Source organism: Phasianus colchicus, chromosome Z (genome assembly GCF_987193195.1).
Source record: "Phasianus colchicus chromosome Z, bPhaCol1.hap1.1, whole genome shotgun sequence".
NCBI lineage: Eukaryota > Metazoa > Chordata > Aves > Galliformes > Phasianidae > Phasianus > Phasianus colchicus.
The window spans coordinates 88,153,039-88,171,936 of NC_143476.1; the positions used below are offsets into that span (position 1 = coordinate 88,153,039).

The 18,898-nt window shown below is 37.8% G+C and overlaps 1 long non-coding RNA gene across 3 annotated transcripts in view; it reads left to right on the forward strand.

Moving 5' to 3' along the window:
• The window catches only part of LOC116237704 (uncharacterized), a 34,890-nt gene that overhangs the window by 7,586 nt on the left and 8,406 nt on the right, over positions 1 to 18,898 (forward strand). Inside the window, exons 3-4 of one of the 3 annotated variants that reach the window (XR_016462294.1) lie at positions 1,985 to 2,110; positions 2,308 to 2,442. This is a non-coding gene — a long non-coding RNA (uncharacterized LOC116237704). Of the gene's footprint in view, positions 1 to 1,984; positions 2,443 to 18,898 lie in introns of those variants that run through there. The other 2 variants (XR_016462293.1, XR_004168781.2) reach the window with 2 other exon arrangements.

Here is an 18,898-nt window from a genome sequence, read left to right on the forward strand (position 1 = left end):
AGCGTCTTAGTGTTAATGAATTTTGAAAAATGAATTGTGTTTTTTATTGTTTCATAAACCAAGATACATTTGATACATTTAATTTCTCAGGTGAATTTTAGCCTCTGAGAATCATTGCTAGAGACATCATGACAATAATTATCCACCATAGGGAACTGTTTTTCTCTTCTTTATAGAATGACAGCATAAGTTTAACCATCACTGTTTCAGAAGCAGCCCTGAGGCCTACTTTGCCAGCTGTCTTCAGTGCCTACAGAACTTGTCGTCTTCTAGATGACCACCTGGTGCAAGTGGAGGAAAAGCCTGTCATGGTTTTATGGCTTTTGATTATCAGTATTCCACATCATGACATCATGTAGTGTGCTGGGAGTTAAAATGTTAATGCTCCAGTTCTGGGCACCTGTCTTAGAAAAGAAGAAAAACTACATTTCCCAGAAGATTGTTTGCCGTGTTGTTATAGTTTCTGCTCAGGGGGAAAGATATAAGGTTTTGTAGGTCATCTGACATTTTCTTTGCTAGGCTCTCCTCTCTGCTGCTTATAACCGCACACATAACTTCAGCAGCAGTGTAAAGCTAGTGTAAAGCTGAAGAGCTTTTGGACAATCTTTCATTATATTTGGTTTATTAGCTTTGATTCTAACTATATTGTATTATAGTGTTATCTTACATTCCAATACCATAGTTAGTAAATTAGTTTGTTTCTCCTCAGATCGTTGCTGCTGATTTTAATTATTATGGGGTTCTTTGTTTCACTTTTCTGGAGGCATGGATTTTGTGAAATCCCTCCACTCCACTAGTCACGGAACTGGGCCGAACCAGCCCATAAACCATCCATTTTCCTACTGAGTTGGACTGCTCCCTAGTGTACGGCTATTTGCAGCACAAATGAAGCTTAAAAATTTAAGATTATCAAAAACTGTTAGTTCCCTAAATCCCTACACTTGAGAATCTGTTTCCATACCAGATGAAGAGATGATGGAGAAAAAGGAATTAATTCTGGGTCTCAATCTACCTTTTATTTCTTTGTTTTTAACTGAGAGGAGACCCATAAGAGAACAGCAATATAAATAAAGCAACAGTTACTATGCATATTTTCCTTTAGTAGTTAATTCACCATCACAGCTAGCCACAAATGAATGGTTTGTGTCTATAAGAAATGACAAAAAGCATAAAGAATTATCTGTTTAACAGTAATACTGATCAAAATGTTAAAAGCTTAATCACTACGATGTTTCAAACCCCCAGAATAATTGGCATATGTGATGAGAAAGCCACAGACTGTGGTTACCTGGGTGATTTCAGTGTCAATTATGACCACCTCTGTGGAGTTGAAATGACTTTTCTTTAAAGACGGATGACAATTTGCCATGTTAGTCCACTGTCCCAATAAAAAAAAAAAAAAAGAAAAGCTAAATCTTTGTACTCATCAACTTGTTGTCAAGGCACTCCCAAAGCAGGCAACATTTCTGCTTTGTTACCCTGACAGGGCTGACATGTTAATGGCTATGTCCTTAGGGAAGTAGCACAGATATCACAAAGAGGAGGAATGCACAATGTATCCCAAATTCTTACACCTTAAGCAGAAGATAGCACAGTAAGGTTGCCTCACCCCATCCCTCTTCTCATGCACTCTTCTTCCAGTGATATAATCTCCAATACAATTTCAAAGGCATGAACATGTGTTCTCCACATCTTCTCCTGGGATAACTTTTGCATGAATTATTGCTGGGACACCAGGTAAAGATATAATTGAAGTTCAGTGTGATGGATAATCAGAAGAGATGAAAAAATCTGCTGTGTTGCAGATTTGCAAAATTTTGCTTTTTCACAATACTCAACTCTTCTGTGAATATTTAAAATTCATTAAAAGGAAATAAAAGTTAAAATTATATACAACCTATTTATTTAAACAAAATATTACTTTTTACCTTTCTTTTTTTCTTTTTCTTTTTTCTTTTTCCTTTTTTAAAATTTTTTTCTTCAGAGTTTCTTGACACTAAGATACAGATTGATATGAGAATGTCAAGGATGCTAAAATGACTGTAAGAATTTGGATTGACAAGGAACAAGAAAAGATCGTGTTCAGGTCCTCAACTGCTTGAACCACCAGGTGAGAGAGAAGGATGAGAAATAAGATCTTAACATTGACTGTTTAGAATAAATGCTAAACAGGAAGAAGATAATAATAAAATGTCTGAGTGAACATCAAGCTGCAGAACTGAAAAAGAGATTGAGGGCAGAGAACAGTTGCTTATAGTTTTTCAAGAATGGGTCATTGAAACAATGGTAAATAAATATTCATTTCAGAGGAAGAACTGTAGCAGTGACATCAGAAGAACTCCCTGATTCAGAGAAGCTTGAATTATCATAAACATCATTGTTGATGAATCTGAAGGTGAGAAAAGTGGGGAGATTTTTGGAGAAGGAGAATAATTCCCATCAGGCTGGAAAAAAAAATAATTGAATGTACTTACATATACTAGGAAGAAAAAAAAAAAAAAAAAAAAAGAAAAGACAGAAAATTAAGGAGAAATGTTATAACTGCAGCCCACTGACTGAAAGTCAAGAAAAAATACGTACAATAAAGGGGAAGACAATGAAGATATGTACTTGGCAGAAACCCTTCTGTGGATGCTGTGCCTGGTGTTGCTTATATGTCATACAAAATGTCCAGGCATTCTGAGAAATAAATTCTTCAAAATGCCAGATCTGATTCTTGGGCATGAAATGACATGCTGAGTGAAACCAAGAATTAACTGTTTGAAGAAATATTTAATGGCACTTTGTTGCTGCACTGCTGGACATGAGCAATAGCCAAATCTTTTCCTCATAAAGAAAATTAATGATGTAGAGATCAATCCTCATGAAATAATTGACACATTTGCAAAGTTAAAGGAATGCAACTCATTGATCTTGATCCCACTACCATCCAGAAGGCAGCAAAAAGTCAAGTTGTGGACTATACTGTCTAGCCTGATGAAGAGCTTGATTTGCATTCTTTTCCATTTTGGAATAATTATTCCTGTTGGAATTCTGTCTTACTGTAGAAGGTGACACAGTTCAATTATTTAATCATACCATCACTTTCAGTTGGAAAGGCCAGTGCTAGAGCAAATGTGCTTTCTGTATAATTTATACCAATACTTAACCTTATAGGTCTGTTCCCTGTTTGTGAGTCTTCAGCTACGTATCAAGAATGTCAAGGATCTTTTTTCCATTTTTATATCTGCTAAATGTTGTGAGTCTCACAGTCATTCAGTGGATGGTTTTGAATATGAAATCTTTGTTCATCTATATCTACATTTCTACAAATTAAAGGAATCTGGAAATTGATAGGGATGCAGAGATCTCTTTAATCCTCCATTTTACAAAACAAGCTAAGCAAATTTGAGCATTTTCCTGCAAGTAAATTACAATTGCCCCTACCAAATGATTATTTTTGTATTCACTTATTTCATTTTCTTTGGAATCTTTTTGGTAAGTGTTTTAGCTTTCTTTCAGCACTGTAGTTATAATAATTTTTTAAACATTCTTTCTCAGACAATATAATAAAATTTTCTGCTTCTGCTATAGCTGTGATAGGAGTTGTTCTGAGGATTTTAGAGTTCATCTATTCTCATAGATGACAAAATATTAAAACCAAAAGTCAAGACAATAAAACTCAAGCTTTGTTTATTTATTTGTTTATTTATTTATTTTCCTGATCAAATCCAACATTCCCGTATTTACTGCATGCATCAGTAGAGAGTAGGGTGTTGGCTTGCTGGAGAGGAGCTCTTCAGAAAAGGACCTGGGGGTCCTGGTGGAAAACAGGTTGACTATGAGACAGCAGTGTGCCCTTGTGTTCAAGAAGGCCAAAGATAGCCTGGGGTGCATTAAAAAGAATATGGCCAGCAGGTTGAGGGAGATGATCCTTCCCCCTCTACTCTGCCCTGGTGAGGCCACATTTAGAATGCTGCGTCTGGTTTTAGGCTCCCCAGCTGAACAATAACAGGGATCTCCTAGAAGGAGTCCAGCAGAGGACCATAGATGATAAAGGGCCTGGAACATTTCCCATATGAGGAAAGATTGAGTAATATGGGTCTGTTCAGCCTAGGGAAAAGAAAACTGAGAAGGAATCTGATAAAAGTATACAAATATCTAAAAGAAGGTGGGAGGCAAATGGATGAGGCTAGTTTCTTCTCAATTGTGTGTAGTGACAAGACAAGGAGTAATGCCCTAAAACATGAACATAGGAAATTCTGTACTAACATGTGGCAAAACTGCTTTGTGGTAAGGGCATTGGAACATGTTGCTCAGAGAAGTTGTGGAATCTCCTTCTGTGGAGCTATTCAAGAACTGACCTAGGTCAGGTAGGGAATCTTCTTGATTCCTTCTATGATGGAGTGATGGCAGTGGTGGACAAGGTAAAGGCGACCGATGTCATTTACCTGGACTTGAGCAAGGCCTTTGACACGGTTCCCCACCACATCCTTATCTCCAAATTGGAGGGGATTTGATGGGTGGACCACTTGATGGATAAAAGGCTGCAAACAGAGGGTGGTCATCAATGGCTCTATGTCCAGGTGGAGGCAGTAACGAGTGGCATCCCCCAGGGGTCTGTCTTGGGACTGGTGCTCTCTAACATCTTTATCAATGACATCAGTGACAGAATCAAGTGCACCCTCAGCAAGTTTGCTGATGACACCAAGCTGAGTGGTGTGGTCAACACGGTTGAAGGAAAGGATGCCATTCAGAGGGACCTCAACGGGCTGGAAAAGTGGGCCCGGGTGAACCTAATGACGTTCAACATGGCAAAGTGCAAGGTTTTGCTCTTGGGCTGAGGAATCTCAGGCATCTATACAGACTGGAAGGAGCGGTCCTTGAGAGCAGCCCTGTGGAGAAAGACCTGGGTGTCCTGATGGATGAAAAGCTTAACATGAGCCAGCCATGTGCTCTTGCAGCTCGGAAAGCAAATGGTATCATGGGCTCCATCAGATGAGGTCAGATTCGGGATTGGAGATTCGTGATCCTTGAGGTCCCTTACAAACCTGGCCATTGTGTGATTCTGTGATTCTTCTTTAGCAGGAGAATTGAACTAGATGATCTCCAGTGGTCCTTTCTAACCACTGCAATACTGTGATTCTGATTCTGTATTTTGTGTTGAGTTCATAGATAAGTTAATCTTTTAATTTTAAGTTATTCTTTATTATTATTGTTGTTGTTGAAGTGACAACCATATACTCCCCTTCCTAACTTCTGTGAAGATAATATTGATGTATCATGTTTTCTCATTCAGTGACAACAGCATATCTGACACAGTGGATCAAGTGCTATGCAGTTCACAGGAACAGAACCACTGTTCAATTTATTAGCATGAGAATAAAGGCACAAAGAAGATTTATTTGAGGAAAATTAGTATGTCAGTTTGTGTTTGAACGTAGTTACGTAGTTCTGGACTGTATCTCACGAAGGAAAAAAAAAAAAGAGAAAAAAAAACTGTTGTGGGTGCAGCAGTCATACTTGTACAGTGTTAGTTCAAAATAATTGAAATAATATTTGCTAAGAGATACTGAATAGAAACTACAGCTGTTTGCCCAATAAAACAAGTTCAATATCTGAGTGAAATTGAAACATATAATCAATATTGATCTAGACAGAAAAGTAACAATAATCTTATACCTCATCGAAAAAGGTCTAGCTTTGTTAACCTTCAGGTCATGCTGCAAGGCCATCTGTTTGTTTTTTTCTTTTTTTTCTTCTGATGATGTGCGGAAGATTTTAAGGGCACAGACTGCAATTGCTGCCCTACAGTACTGAATTGTTATTATTGTTTTTCTCTGTATTGATACTAGTATCTAATGAAATATGTTACAGGAAGGACTACAGAAGAACAAGACACACTGAGTAAAGAATCATATAATTCTTGGAGTTGGAAGGGATTGTTAAAGGCCATCCAGTCCAACTCCCTGCAATGAACAGGGACACAACAGTTAGATCAGGTTGCATAGGGCCTGATCCAGCCTCACCTTGAAAGTCTCCAGGAATGAAGCATTAACCACATCCCTGGGCAATGTGATCCAGTGTCTCACCATCCTCACTGTAGAAGACTTCTTCCTTATGTCTAAACTAAATCTATCTTCTTTGAGCTTTTTCTCCTTGTTTTACTACAGCAGCCTTTGCTAAAGAGTCTGTCCCCTTCTTTCCTGAAGCTTCCCTTTAGATATTGAAAGCAACTATCAGCAACTATCTCACAGCCTTCTCTTCTCCAGGTAGAACATCCCCGGGTCTCTCAGTATGTCTTTATAGGAGAGGTGTTCCATTCCATGGATCATATTTGTGGCCCCCCTCTAGAAGCGCTCCAACAGGTCTATGTCTCTGATTATACAAAATAAAATAAATGTATAGAATAGACTAACATAATTAAAAATATAAGCAAAATGAAGTTGACAACTTTAGGATAAAATGTCCAGGAAGTCTTGCAATAAATTCAGCTTAGATTACCTATATTGCAACATTTAAGGAAAATAGGAGGAACTTTATCCAGTGCAGTGACCAGTAATTCTCAACTGGTATGACAACGTATATTCTCTAGAGGCAAACATTATTTTGCTTATGCATATTCAAAAAAAAAAAAAAAAAAAGGAAAAATAGGCAAAGAAACAAAAAATAAATATGAAAAACCACTGATTTTAAAAATTTGTCTACACAAGGAAATGTACAGATGTGTTTGGATAATCCATCTGTTCTCTCAACACAAAATTTTGACGCATTAGACATAAGGAGCTTTGAAGCTATCAATAATCATAAGTATTCCCTCTGTGTTTTCTGCCCTTCTTGGATTTCAAGCAGTTAAAACTCTGAAAACACACCAGGCTTCCAAATAAAAGTTTCCAAATGAAGGTTGAAGAAATCCAAATGTGCCATTTAACATAATGCCTCATCTGATGCTGAGCTATCCACTGGGGTAGGGTAACTGCCTTCCCATCACTGAATGCTAATGTAATGTGCAGTAGTGCCATTTGGAAATTTAACATGGAGTCAACTTTCAATAAGCACTTTTTTTTCCCCTTTCTGATATGAAGGTTTTCTTTTAAAATGGACTCATTTGTGTAAATTGCAGGCAGGTCTGTTTGGAGCCTGACTATTTCATATAGTTGAGGGAAAGCAGGCTGGTTTATATGGAGTGAGCTATCAGGTAGATACACATTTGACACAGAGTACACTGAGTTATCAACTTTCTCCAAGGGCAATCATATATCTTCTGTATCCAGAGCCAAATTATATTTGACATTTCATTTAAAGCCAGAAACGTCCTGATGCTATAGTAGAGTGTGAGTGGTAACAGTGGGAGGGCATTCATTTCACCTGAATGGATGTCTATTCCTGCCCTACTTGTCTAGATTGTAGATGAGATCTAATTCCCCATCATCACCGTATCCAGATAGAAATCTCAGTTTACTCATTTATTTCCAGTGACATTCCTTCCTATGTTTAGCAAAGTTAAAGGGGACTAATCTGAGCTAGCTTCAGATGGCATCATAACCAGCATTGTTTATGCAGCTGGTTGTAAATATTTCTTTGCTTATTGCAGGAGTTTTCATATCAAGTCCAGTAGTTTGTAAATAACAGTCTCTGCATTTCTCAGTGTCTGTTTGTTAAAAACCTCCATATCTAATCATGGGAATTCACTGCAGTTTTCCATGCTCTCACCCTCAAGTTAAGAAATAAACTTATTTTCTGAGATAATGGACAAATAAAAGTCCATGAGTACAGAAAAAGCAGCATTAACTACTTTTATCCTTCAACACAAAAGTTGCTGCACTGGTTTGTGACACATTGAAATGGGCTCAAATCTTCTCTGTTTTGTACAGTATTACCTGAAAGTCACTGGATATGTTCTGTATCTGTGGAACTAGGTTGAAATTCTGTGTTCATTCCACATCTACTGGATTATTTTCCAGCAATGACACAGTCTACAAAGAAACATCCAGTGCAGGAAGAAGTTTGGGATGTGATTTCCTGTATTTTTCATAGCAAAGTTATTTCTGTATTTTGATTCCTCCTCAGCCATGCAATTTAGATTCTATTGTGAATATCATCGAATGCAGCAAAAAAACTCTTGCATTTGGATACCTCCTCAGCCACTGCATCCCACATCTGTTGTGAATAACATTGGATATAGCATGACTATTATGAAAGACTATGTTTTTATTAATATTGTTCGTGGCAGCAAATCCTATTGCTGAGGGTAAGAAGTCTCCCTTTATACATGCTTGCATTGTTTCCTTCATTATATTTTTATTTCACATGTCATTGGGCAGGCATATCTCATACATCTTAATTATGTGATTATCTTCCAAGACAACTTCTGTTTCTGAGATGGGAGAAATGGGGGAGGGGAGTGAGGAGAGGAGGGGAGGGAAAAGTTGCATATAAGTATGAACAAAAATGGAGGAAGTAGCACATTCTATCAAATTGTTTTCACATTTCCTACCCTATTGATTTTTCAGAAGATAATTATTGTGGTTGTAGTGTGAACTACTCTCATTAGGAACCCATTGATTTTTAGCTACTATTATTGCTTCAGAAGTTGGAACTGGGAGGGAATAGATAAAAGGAAAAATTAGGGTCAATATTTTATTGCTTTAATGTTTGTTGATTGCACACTTTGGGCACTTCCTTCACCTTTTTTTTTTTTTTTTTTTTTTCCTGGTAAAAAGCCTGAAAATTATTATTATTATTATTATTATTATTATTATTATTATTATTATTATTATTATTATTATTATTAATGCCATGACCTCGTTGCTTTTATTATGGTCAAGGAGGGAATACATATGCCTTCATAAAGCACAACCTTGGATGGACTGAAAAGATGAAAGCCCATTCAACTCTTTTATTAGGAAATGGCCATTCATTCAGTAATGTCCACACTGAAATGTGCTGCAAAGAGCAGAAGCACCATTATACAGTCTGCAACATCACTTAGTATTGTATTTTCTGTTGGAGGGTGTGATGTGGTTTAATCTAGCAAGCAGGATAGGGTGGACAGAGTGCCAGCTAGTTGTGCATCTATCACTTCACAAGATTTCCTAGAGAGATCAAAGAAACCTGCAAAACGATATTAAAATTACAGACTTTGACTTTTCCTGAATAAACAAGGTTTGTCTGAAGTCTCTTTTTAGGTCTAAGCAATTTGATATAGACTCCCTCAGCAAAGCATTACTTCCTATTACGAAATCCTTTTCTGAAACTGGAGATTTCCCTGCCTTTTTTGCTGTAATTGTTAATGACTTGTAGCTGTTAACATACAGCTTCTACAACAGACCCCAGAGTTGAAACAGAAGTAAGATCTCCAAAGATCACACGATAAACCAAGAGATGCTACTGGGAAATCCAACAAGGCAACTAGATGTTCTTTGTAGAGTTCATGGCTTGAGGTAGAGCCTTTGATTCCTATGCAGGTTAAAAGTGTTAAGCACCTACATTTGTCTTCCTAGCAGCCAGTGTAGTGGTCACTGACATACAGACATCTCAGACGAGCCAAAAATATATTGGTAATCTCTTCCCATGGCTGGACTTGCGAGACAAAGCCTGGAGACTGAATGAGATCAAGACAGGCTTTCCTAAAATATCAAAAATCTTTGTTTTCATTCCTGACTGAGGTCTACTCATGCATTTTCCTTTTCCTTTTCCTTTTCCTTTTCCTTTTCCTTTTCCTTTTCCTTTTCCTTTTCCTTTTCCTTTTCCTTTTCCTTTTCCTTTTCCTTTTCCTTTTCCTTTTCCTTTTCCTTTTCCTTTTCCTTTTCCTTTTCCCTTTCCTTTTCCTCTTTCTTTTTTCTTTCTCTTCTTCTTCTTCTTCTTCTTCTTCTTCTTTTTTTTTTTTTCTTTTTTTTTCCCCTTTTTCTTTTTCCTTTTTTTCATCACTTTGCAGTTATTAGGTTTACTGTATCCTAGGAAACAAGACTTAGTGATTAAAAGTCCTTCCACAAAAAAAGGCATGGAAGCTCATTTCAATGTAATTCTTTTCTGTCTTGCGGAGTACAGAACTGTGTCTTGGTGCAGGAGATGGTATTCCCACCAACCATGTCAGTGATGGCATTACTGTGCCTGATCAGCTCACTACTTGCTGTATGCTAGAGGATCACTCCAGAGCCCATTTACTAGGCAATGATTTTCAGAGAATTTAAGCAAAAAAAAAAAAAAAAAAAAAAAAAGAGCAATAAATTTTTTTTTAAGTCTCCTCATTTTCTCACTACCTTGTGTGGTCATGACAGGGAGGAGTGACTCAGTACTTCTATACACAGCAATTAAATTCTACATAAAGTCAAACCCCAGATGCCTTCAGAGCTATGTGAATGGGGTGCTCATAGGAATTTTTCCAAAATCACAGAGACTATCTGCAATGGAGAGATTTCATGTGGAATTACTCAGCCCCTTGACCTTTGCAAAACAAAGCTGCCATTGCCTCTCTACTGCCTTCTATTTTAGCTGCAACTTGAAGGATGGCCTGGCCTTTTCCGGGCATGTCTACTGTCAGCCACACACAGACACATGTTGTGCTCTGGACTGCCAGACACAGTCTACCTTTCCTGGGGTGCTGTGCAAACAAGTAAATGTGCTGCCATGCTAGTGAGTCCGTCTGTATGACACTGTGTCCTATCTGGCTTAAAGCACACACATTTCCATGGAGAACATTGAGATCATGATCAACATCTACCTTAATGTTATTTTGTTAGGTACCAGTAAGAAAAAATATTAGATAAAAATAAGTCTTTTAAATAACAGACAATAGGATTATATATCTAGTGTTAGGTTTCAATTTGAAATGTCACTGTGAGTCAGGTTAGATAGGCTTTGATCTCAGACATAGGACTTTGCAATTTTTTAACACAGCACTGATATTCTTACAGAGTGGAGCTTGTCTGTGCTATTTTATCCTATATTCTTGTCAACATGCACAAGCTAACGCTGAAATCTTTAGGTAAATATCAGTAGCATGAAACCTAATCTGATTTCAACACCAGACTGAGCAATATTGGGTAAATATTTAGAGCAGAGCTGCCATGAACATGAGTCACCCTGTAACTGCATCTACAATTTTACTGCTTCTCAAGTGCTTGAAAGCAAGTGGGCTACCCAGGGATCCTGCGCTTGCTACCATCAGGATCCAAAGTGAGTTGATGGTCTGGAGGAGAATAGATTAGAGCTGTTGAAGCTTCTTACTTGGAGTACAACCCTTGAATGGCTAATAAAAAAAGCACTTTTTAATTTTCACCAAGTAATTCATCTGACTGCTGCCCAAACTACTCTCTAGTGTGAACAGTTTGGGGAGAAAAAACTATTTATGAAATTCAAGCAATATACTGACAACTACCAAAAAGAAGGACTCAAGTTAAGTGACACTTGTCACACTAATGAGCAATATTCATATTAACAGTTTGACACTCCTGAATTAACATATTTGATTGGTCTTTTCACGTTACTGTTATTTCCCCCATACTAACCTCTGTTTACAAAGCTGAGGGCATCTGTTTAGCTGTGCCTCACATCGCATTTTGGAGCAGTGTGTGGACACATCATGTGCAAAGCAAGACTCAGCTCTGGTTAACAGGAGGATTGAGCTATTAAACAGCCTGCGAGCATAAAGATCTCTGTACCCACTCACTCATCTGTGCTCCTGCTTAGCTATCAGCAAATATGTGTCGTAAATGCCACATCATATGCCTACGCACTCCTGCCCTGGGTTAGCATAATAGCCATTCTAAATTGTATTATGCTGTGTATCAGTTGCTCAGTATTCAAGGTCTGTTTCTTCCTAACCTAATATTATGATTTATCCCTGCCTTTGATTTTCTTTATTGACTGCTAGCTGTTTCTGTAAGGTTACTGTGGAAACAGGAGGAGTATCCAAAGATAGCAGTTTGTCTGTAGCATGTCTGTGCATCCGTATGTCATAGCTATATGGCCTAGAGGCATTGACGTGCAAGAACAAACACTGCAATAGGGACTGTTTTCAAGTTAGGATATTGCAGCAGTCACTGTTCTCTTCGTATTAAGTGCAAGGGCTCACAGTTGCCAAGCTCATGGACAGCTTCAACTCTGAGACAAATGACTTTTTTCCTGAAGGATGTTCTATAATATCGTATTCTGGACTAAGAAAGAATATGTACTTCTGTAAAATGCTGAAAAATAAAGCAGTTTGTTCTTTTTTTCCCTAGAGGGAAGTTAGAAAGCTTGCTTCCTGCCTCATACTATTATTTTGCCTTTATACCTTTTGTCTGTCAGTCTCAAGAAGTCTGTGTTGTTTTGTTCTCATTTTATAAATCAAGTGAAAGAGGTTTTGAATTCTGAATGCTCTGACCTCCTCTTGCCATGGCTGCATGATTCAGAGATGACCTCTGTGTGTGAGCCAGTCATAGAATCACAAGGTTGGAAAGAACTTACAAGATTGTCCAGTCCAACCATACATATATGGTACAATCCTGTACACATACTTGGTTGGATCCACTTTTTGGCACAGTTTCTTGATTCCTCATCCATCAAAGGAAATAAGGATGCTATCATAGCCAGGAGGTCTACTCAAACTGCGAAGTCTCTTCAAGGCATTTGAAAAACTAATTTTTATTTCTCTGTATATTAGATGCTGAGGATGGACTAATAAACGTGGCTCTGAATTCTCAAGACATTTATGGCAGACATCTAGCTAATAGTTTGGGGAAATTCCAGTCAATAGGCTCATATTATACATCCTCAGATGAGTTATTTCATAAATTCATGGAATCACAGAACCGTAGAATGGCTTGGGTTGGACAAAGGCCATCGAGCTGCAGCCCACCTGCTGAGGACAGGGTTGCCAACCACCAGATCAGGATGCCCATGGCCCCATCCAGACTGGCCTTGAACACTTCCAGGAGTGCTTCACCCACAGCAATCTGGGAAAACTTTTTCAGAGACTCAGTTAAAACTTGGTGGACTAGATGGATAATTAAAAGCATTCTACTCTTGCCTAGGTTTGCCTCTGCCTGTGTTCTGGGAGTAAGTTTTTCATACCATAAAATCTTTTTTGACCACTGATATTGACTTTTCTGGGAAGGCAACTGCAAATCCTAGTGGCAGGAACTGGAGCTGAATGCAAAGCATTCCTGTAAGTCTGAAAAGACAGACATCATTTCCCTGCTGATGCTGCATAAAAAGGAGATTTAGCCGCTAATGCCTTAAGGGAGAATGTATGCCTGTGCAGGGCGAAGAATATCAAAACCCTTAACTTTTCTTGTGTTTAGACAGAGATTAGGGCTCCTTCAGCATCAGCTTTCTGTCTGATTCTTGTTCACTTGCTCTGCTGTGAGCTGTATCTTCATCCAAAGCATATTTCCCTGCATCAGAGATATTTGAGGATGTGTTATGCAGCGCAGAACTGGGGTGGAGGATGGACTAATTCCCCTGTGCACTATGTAAATAACATATGTTTTCACTTCACCAGGAAATGGCAGTCTAGGTCACTTTTATTACCTCAATGCTTCCAAATCATCACAGACTCAGAGGTGGCATCACCAGTCATGCAAAGGGCTCTCATGCCACAGAAGAACTGCAGTGCTCCAGTACACGCATACAGCATTTAAGAACTGAGATATATCAGCAGAGAAAAGAATTTGTTTGTGGAGAGCAATGTATGAAAGGAATATTTAGCCCAAAGTAGCTGAATGATGTATATATACATCAATAACCATGAAAGTGGGGAATTCTTCCTGCTTCAGAGCTCCCTGTTCCAGGGAGCAAATTAGTTCCTAAATTCCTGAATTCCTAACTGACAATCACACAGAGAATTGATGACAGAATCCAGCTATAATATCAGTTCAAAACAGAAATTAGTCTCCTCTCAAAAGACACATTTGAGATTCATACAAGGGGAAACTGAGTCATGGTGCTGTAGTAGCCCAGACATTATGCTGCAGTGAAACTGATGGCAGCAAGATACCTCCTAGTATTTGATCTGTCTTCAATAATCATCCCACCTTTGGGTAGATTTTGAAGCAGGGGCAACAGAAAACCGTCTCTCATTTGCTGTGACAACACTTGCTGAGAGCTGTGCAATAAATAATAGATTCAGAAAAGAGAGAACAGTGCCTCAGTGCCAGGGAAATCCATCAGCATCTGCTCACAGAGCTGCAGAATCGTCATATTTATTGAGTTATTTATGAGGTCAAAGGCAGACAGAGGAAAACTACTCTCTTGACATCTTCTCACTGACACCACAGCCTCTCTCTGTGTGGTCAAAGCAATGACTGATTCACTTGAACCAGAGCTGGACAGATTTTGGGATTTCTCTTTCCCACATGTACAATGAGGTGGAAAGGCTCGATTCAGTTTTCGTTTATTTCAAGAAAAGAGGCATAAATAAATAAATAAATAGATAGATATAATGGATTAATTGTGTCCTTTGGAAATGCCTTCAGGATACATATAAAGCTCCATAAAAAGATGCCCAGTTGTCAGTGTAATTATCATTTGCATTTACAGCTTTAGGCACTATGGTAATCTAGATGATTTATAATGACAAATTATAATAAAAAGTAATAAAACCACTTTCTTCAGAGAGGTTTTATAGATGAAAATTTAGATAGGCCAGACTTCTGGTCACTTCAAAAATCTAAAAAGAATTTTAATTGGAAAAAAAAAAAAAAAAGTGTGAACGCTACTTAGTTTGATGTAATCATTCTAAATTTTGATAGAACAGAATCAAATAGAACAAAATCATTTTTTTAAATTCTCTTCCCCCTCCCACCCTCCCCCTTCCCCCATGGATCGTCAAATATCCTCTATCTCCTTTCTCCCTCCCTCCCTGCTCCGGGGACAGCGTCAGGTGGGGAGTTTGACTGGGGCAGTACACCTGTCAAAGCGTAATGCAGGTGTCGTAAAGTGAGCTTAGGGAGGCCAAAAACCTCCCATGGAGTAGAAGGGCAAAAGCTCGCTTGATCTCGATTTTCAGTACGAATACAGACCGTGAAAGCGGGGCCTCATGATCCTTCTGACTTTTTGGGTCCCCCCCCACGGATCATCAAATATTCTCTACCTCTTGAAACTACTGCCTTTCTGTTTTTATACTTAGCAATTTCTGTATTCTGTTGTTTTTTTGTTGTTGTTGTTTGTTTGTTTGTTTGTTTGTTTGTTTTTTGAAAGCTGTTTGATAAGATTTGAGAGTCTCCATTGGATGCTCTTTCTACAGCTTTCCAAGTAGCAAAATGAGGACTTTGCTAATCATCTTCAGGCCAAGAAGATGTGAGTTTACTGAAGTGCTATACGACTAAATGCACAACCACTATCAACAATAGTGACCTCTGCACCACAAGCTGCTTTTCTGGCATTTCTGCCTCTTGCCCTTCCAGTGAGATAGGAAGCCAAAAGTGTGAGACTGCATGCTCTCTATGCAGCTGCTGTCACTCTTGTTTCATGGTGCCAGTAGAGGCTGGAAAACCACTTTCCACTGAAGCCCTTGGAAAACTGTAAGTTCATATTTGCAGCACCAGGATTTGGTATGCTATTGGTCTGTTTCCTTGGGTCTGCACATGCATCCTAAATTCCTCCAGGAGCATTCAGAGCCTATCCAAGGCTTATTATATTAATCTATGTTGGTAGTATGCTGAGCAAGTCTTATTAGGCAAATGTTATATTGAAAAAGCAGCAAACAAAACCAGCAACAGAAGAGCAGGCAAGCTCTAGCTCCTTCATCAGCCTGAAATAACAGCAAATGTCAAAAGTACTTGCAAGTTAAGAATAATTGCTCTGAGTTTAACTTCATTATGTCGATTTGTCAGTTTGAGAAAAAAGGTAGCTTGTTTCTTACTAGCAGAGAAAAGTGTTAATACGAAAAGAAGTGATAAGAAGGCAAGCCCCCGTGGGGTGGTGAGAGACAGGCAATATATTGGTTGCAGAGTATCAGAGAGAGCTTCATCTAATTTAGAGATGGCAAAAGCTTCTTTCTATTGATCGCCCAAAAAGAGTTCTAACAACTTTGGAAGTAGGTGATAGAGATTGCTAACCTTTCTTGAATTTTCCTTCTCTTTTTATTCACAAAGTCCTTCCACTACTTGAAGTCTTGCCTGTGGAGAGGTGAGTTATTGGTCCAAAGGAGGTGTGATTCACATCCAAACAGCTGTATGTAAATACAAAGTGTAGACGTGTTAACACAACATCAGTATAAGGGATTTTTATGCCTTTCTAAAATTTCAACAATTGATGCTATGACCTATTCAGGTATTTAGAGTCTGTCCAAATGATTCAAGAACAATGCTTCACACAACACTGACCCCAGCTGTGCTCCAGAAAGAATTTCTGCATGCAGGAAATACACAAAACAGAAAGATGACCTTATGTGTATGAAATGTAATTTCATTATTATTATTATTACTATTATTATTTTTTCGTATATCCAGCAGAAAATCAAAATAGTGATGCATCTAATTGATTTATAATTGATGTGCTCATTAAATAAAAGTAGAGTAGACTTGATGATGACCACAGGTACAGAAGGAAGGATTGTGGAGTGAACAGTGCAGCTTGCCATTAAGGCATCAATCTGGGAAGCATGATAAATGTGTAGCCTGAACATGCCTTTTCCTCCCATTTGTAAAATGGAAATGATGTTGCTAACCTCTTCAGGCAAGTATTTTTCCTAGATGATGAAGAGAGCTGGGGATCATTCGTTATATATTTCCTTGAAATGAATGAAGAAATATGAGGTAAGGTTGTAAATATCAAGATCTGGCCTTCCTTAAGTAGACAAGATTACTAGTCTGGGAGAGGAATATCTCATCAACCCAAAGAGTGTGTGAAGCTGGACCTTGGAGTCGTGAATCTATTTCAGGTTCTGCTTCAGACTAATGTCTAATCAGTTAATGCAATGAAACCCAGAGAGACAGCTTTTGCTTCCTGTCCCTAGCAAAATACTTTTTTTTTTTTTTTTTTTTCCTGAACAACTGCCAAGACCCCAAAATATTTGAAAGCTCAGTAGAATTCTGCAGAGTTTGTTTGTTTTCCTTTTCCCATTACTAACACTCCTTTCATGCACATAGACAACGCACCACTAGAATCGAAATGATGTGGCTTTGCTCATTGTTTCTGTAGTAACAACATAAGAAGGCACTTAAAACTTTGTAACATTTCTTTCCTGATCACTGTGCCTGGGATACTAGATCAGATATCCTGCCTTTATTTCAGGTGTGTTCATGTCAGTGTGACTTTAACTCTCTCTAAAGTCTTTCCACTTATGGTTATGTGTTGGGTTGTATTATCTTATTTATTTGTTTGTTTGTTCATTCATTCATTCATTCATTTTTCCTTCCTTCCTTCCTTCCTTCCTTCCTTCCTTCCTTCCTTCCTTCCTTCCTTCCTTCCTTCCTTCCTTCCTTCCTTCCTTCCTTCCTTCCTTCCTTTTTCTTTCTTTCTTTCTTTCTCTCTTTCTTTCTTTCTTTCTCTCTTTCTTTCTCTCTTTCACTCTTTCTTTCTCTCTTTCTCTCTTTCTTTCTCTCTTTCTCTCTTTCTTTCTTTCTTTCTTTCTTTCTATCTTTCTTTCTTTCTCTCTTTCTTTCTTTCTCTCTTTCTTTCTCTCTTTCTTTCTTTCTCTCTTTCTCTCTCTCTTTCTTTCTCTCTTTCTTTCTTTCTCTCTTTCTCTCTCTCTTTCTCTCTCTCTCTCTCTCTCTCTCTTTCTCTCTTTCTCTCTTTCTTTCTTTCTCTCTTTCTTTCTCTCTTTCTTTCTCTCTTTCTTTCTTTCTCTCTTTCTCTCTTTCTCTTTTTTAGACTATTTTTGCCCAGAGAAAATTTATTTTCTGTATATTTGGAGTGATACCTGTGTAAAAAGACCAAACCTGAAGACGTTTATTACATCTAACTTCACTTCTGTGTGCAATTTTATTGAAAATATTCTTTCATTAGGGCCTGAACTGGTGCTCCTGCAAATGACTTCCTATTGTCTTTAGTGGCAATATTTCATATATCAAACTCACTTGCAAACAAGGCATTTTAAAAACACTTTCTTTAGTTTCTGAGTTTCATAAATTGTATTTTGGTCATGAAAATGCTTAGAAGAGTTCACAATATTTCTTTTGGAGCTCAGCCTATTGTTGCTTGCATGGTGCAATAAAGTCTGGATTTTGATTTAAGGATAATAGGATGCTTAAAGACAAGTCAGATCATCATCAGTCCCCTCTGGCTGTCTTTTGATAAATAAAGTGTTCTCACCATCAAATTTTAAAACAATCTCCCAAATAGAAGTCAGCCTCAATAGACTGGTAAAATCTCATTTGTTCCAGACCTTTTACATACAGCCTGTACTACTTAAATTTCTGTATCAAGTAGGCCTACTCAGTAATATTCTAGCTTCAAGACCAGAAAATTAATATTTTTGGAAATATATATGTACATGTATTTTAAACGATTTCTTTATTCACATGTTTGAATGATGGAAATGCCATATTTCCGACAAGGTGGAAAGAATGAAGTACATAATTTTCAGTTAAGAAATTACTTTTTGTTCTTTTGAATTAAAAATACAGTTTACAAAAGAAAAATAAATTGTCTCTAGGTGTTCCAAATGCAGTTTCAAGTTTCATAAGTTCAGTCCATAGCTTTTAGGTATGCACATTCATCTTGTATGCCAGGAAAGGAAATCACTGAGAAATCTCAGCTTTCTTCATGTTCAATTCCATTAAGTTTCTCAAGGAAAAAAAAAAAAAAAAAAAAAAAAAAAAAGATTCTATAGTATATATGTGTTGCTTTTAATTACATGGGAAATTGAGGTACTTCATTTCTGTGGTTAAAGCCAGATATGATTAATCCTATAGTGAATTCAACTAAAAAGTGTAGATTATTAGGTTTATCTTTGCCGTTATTTTGTTTTACTGCTGAACATAAGGAATCT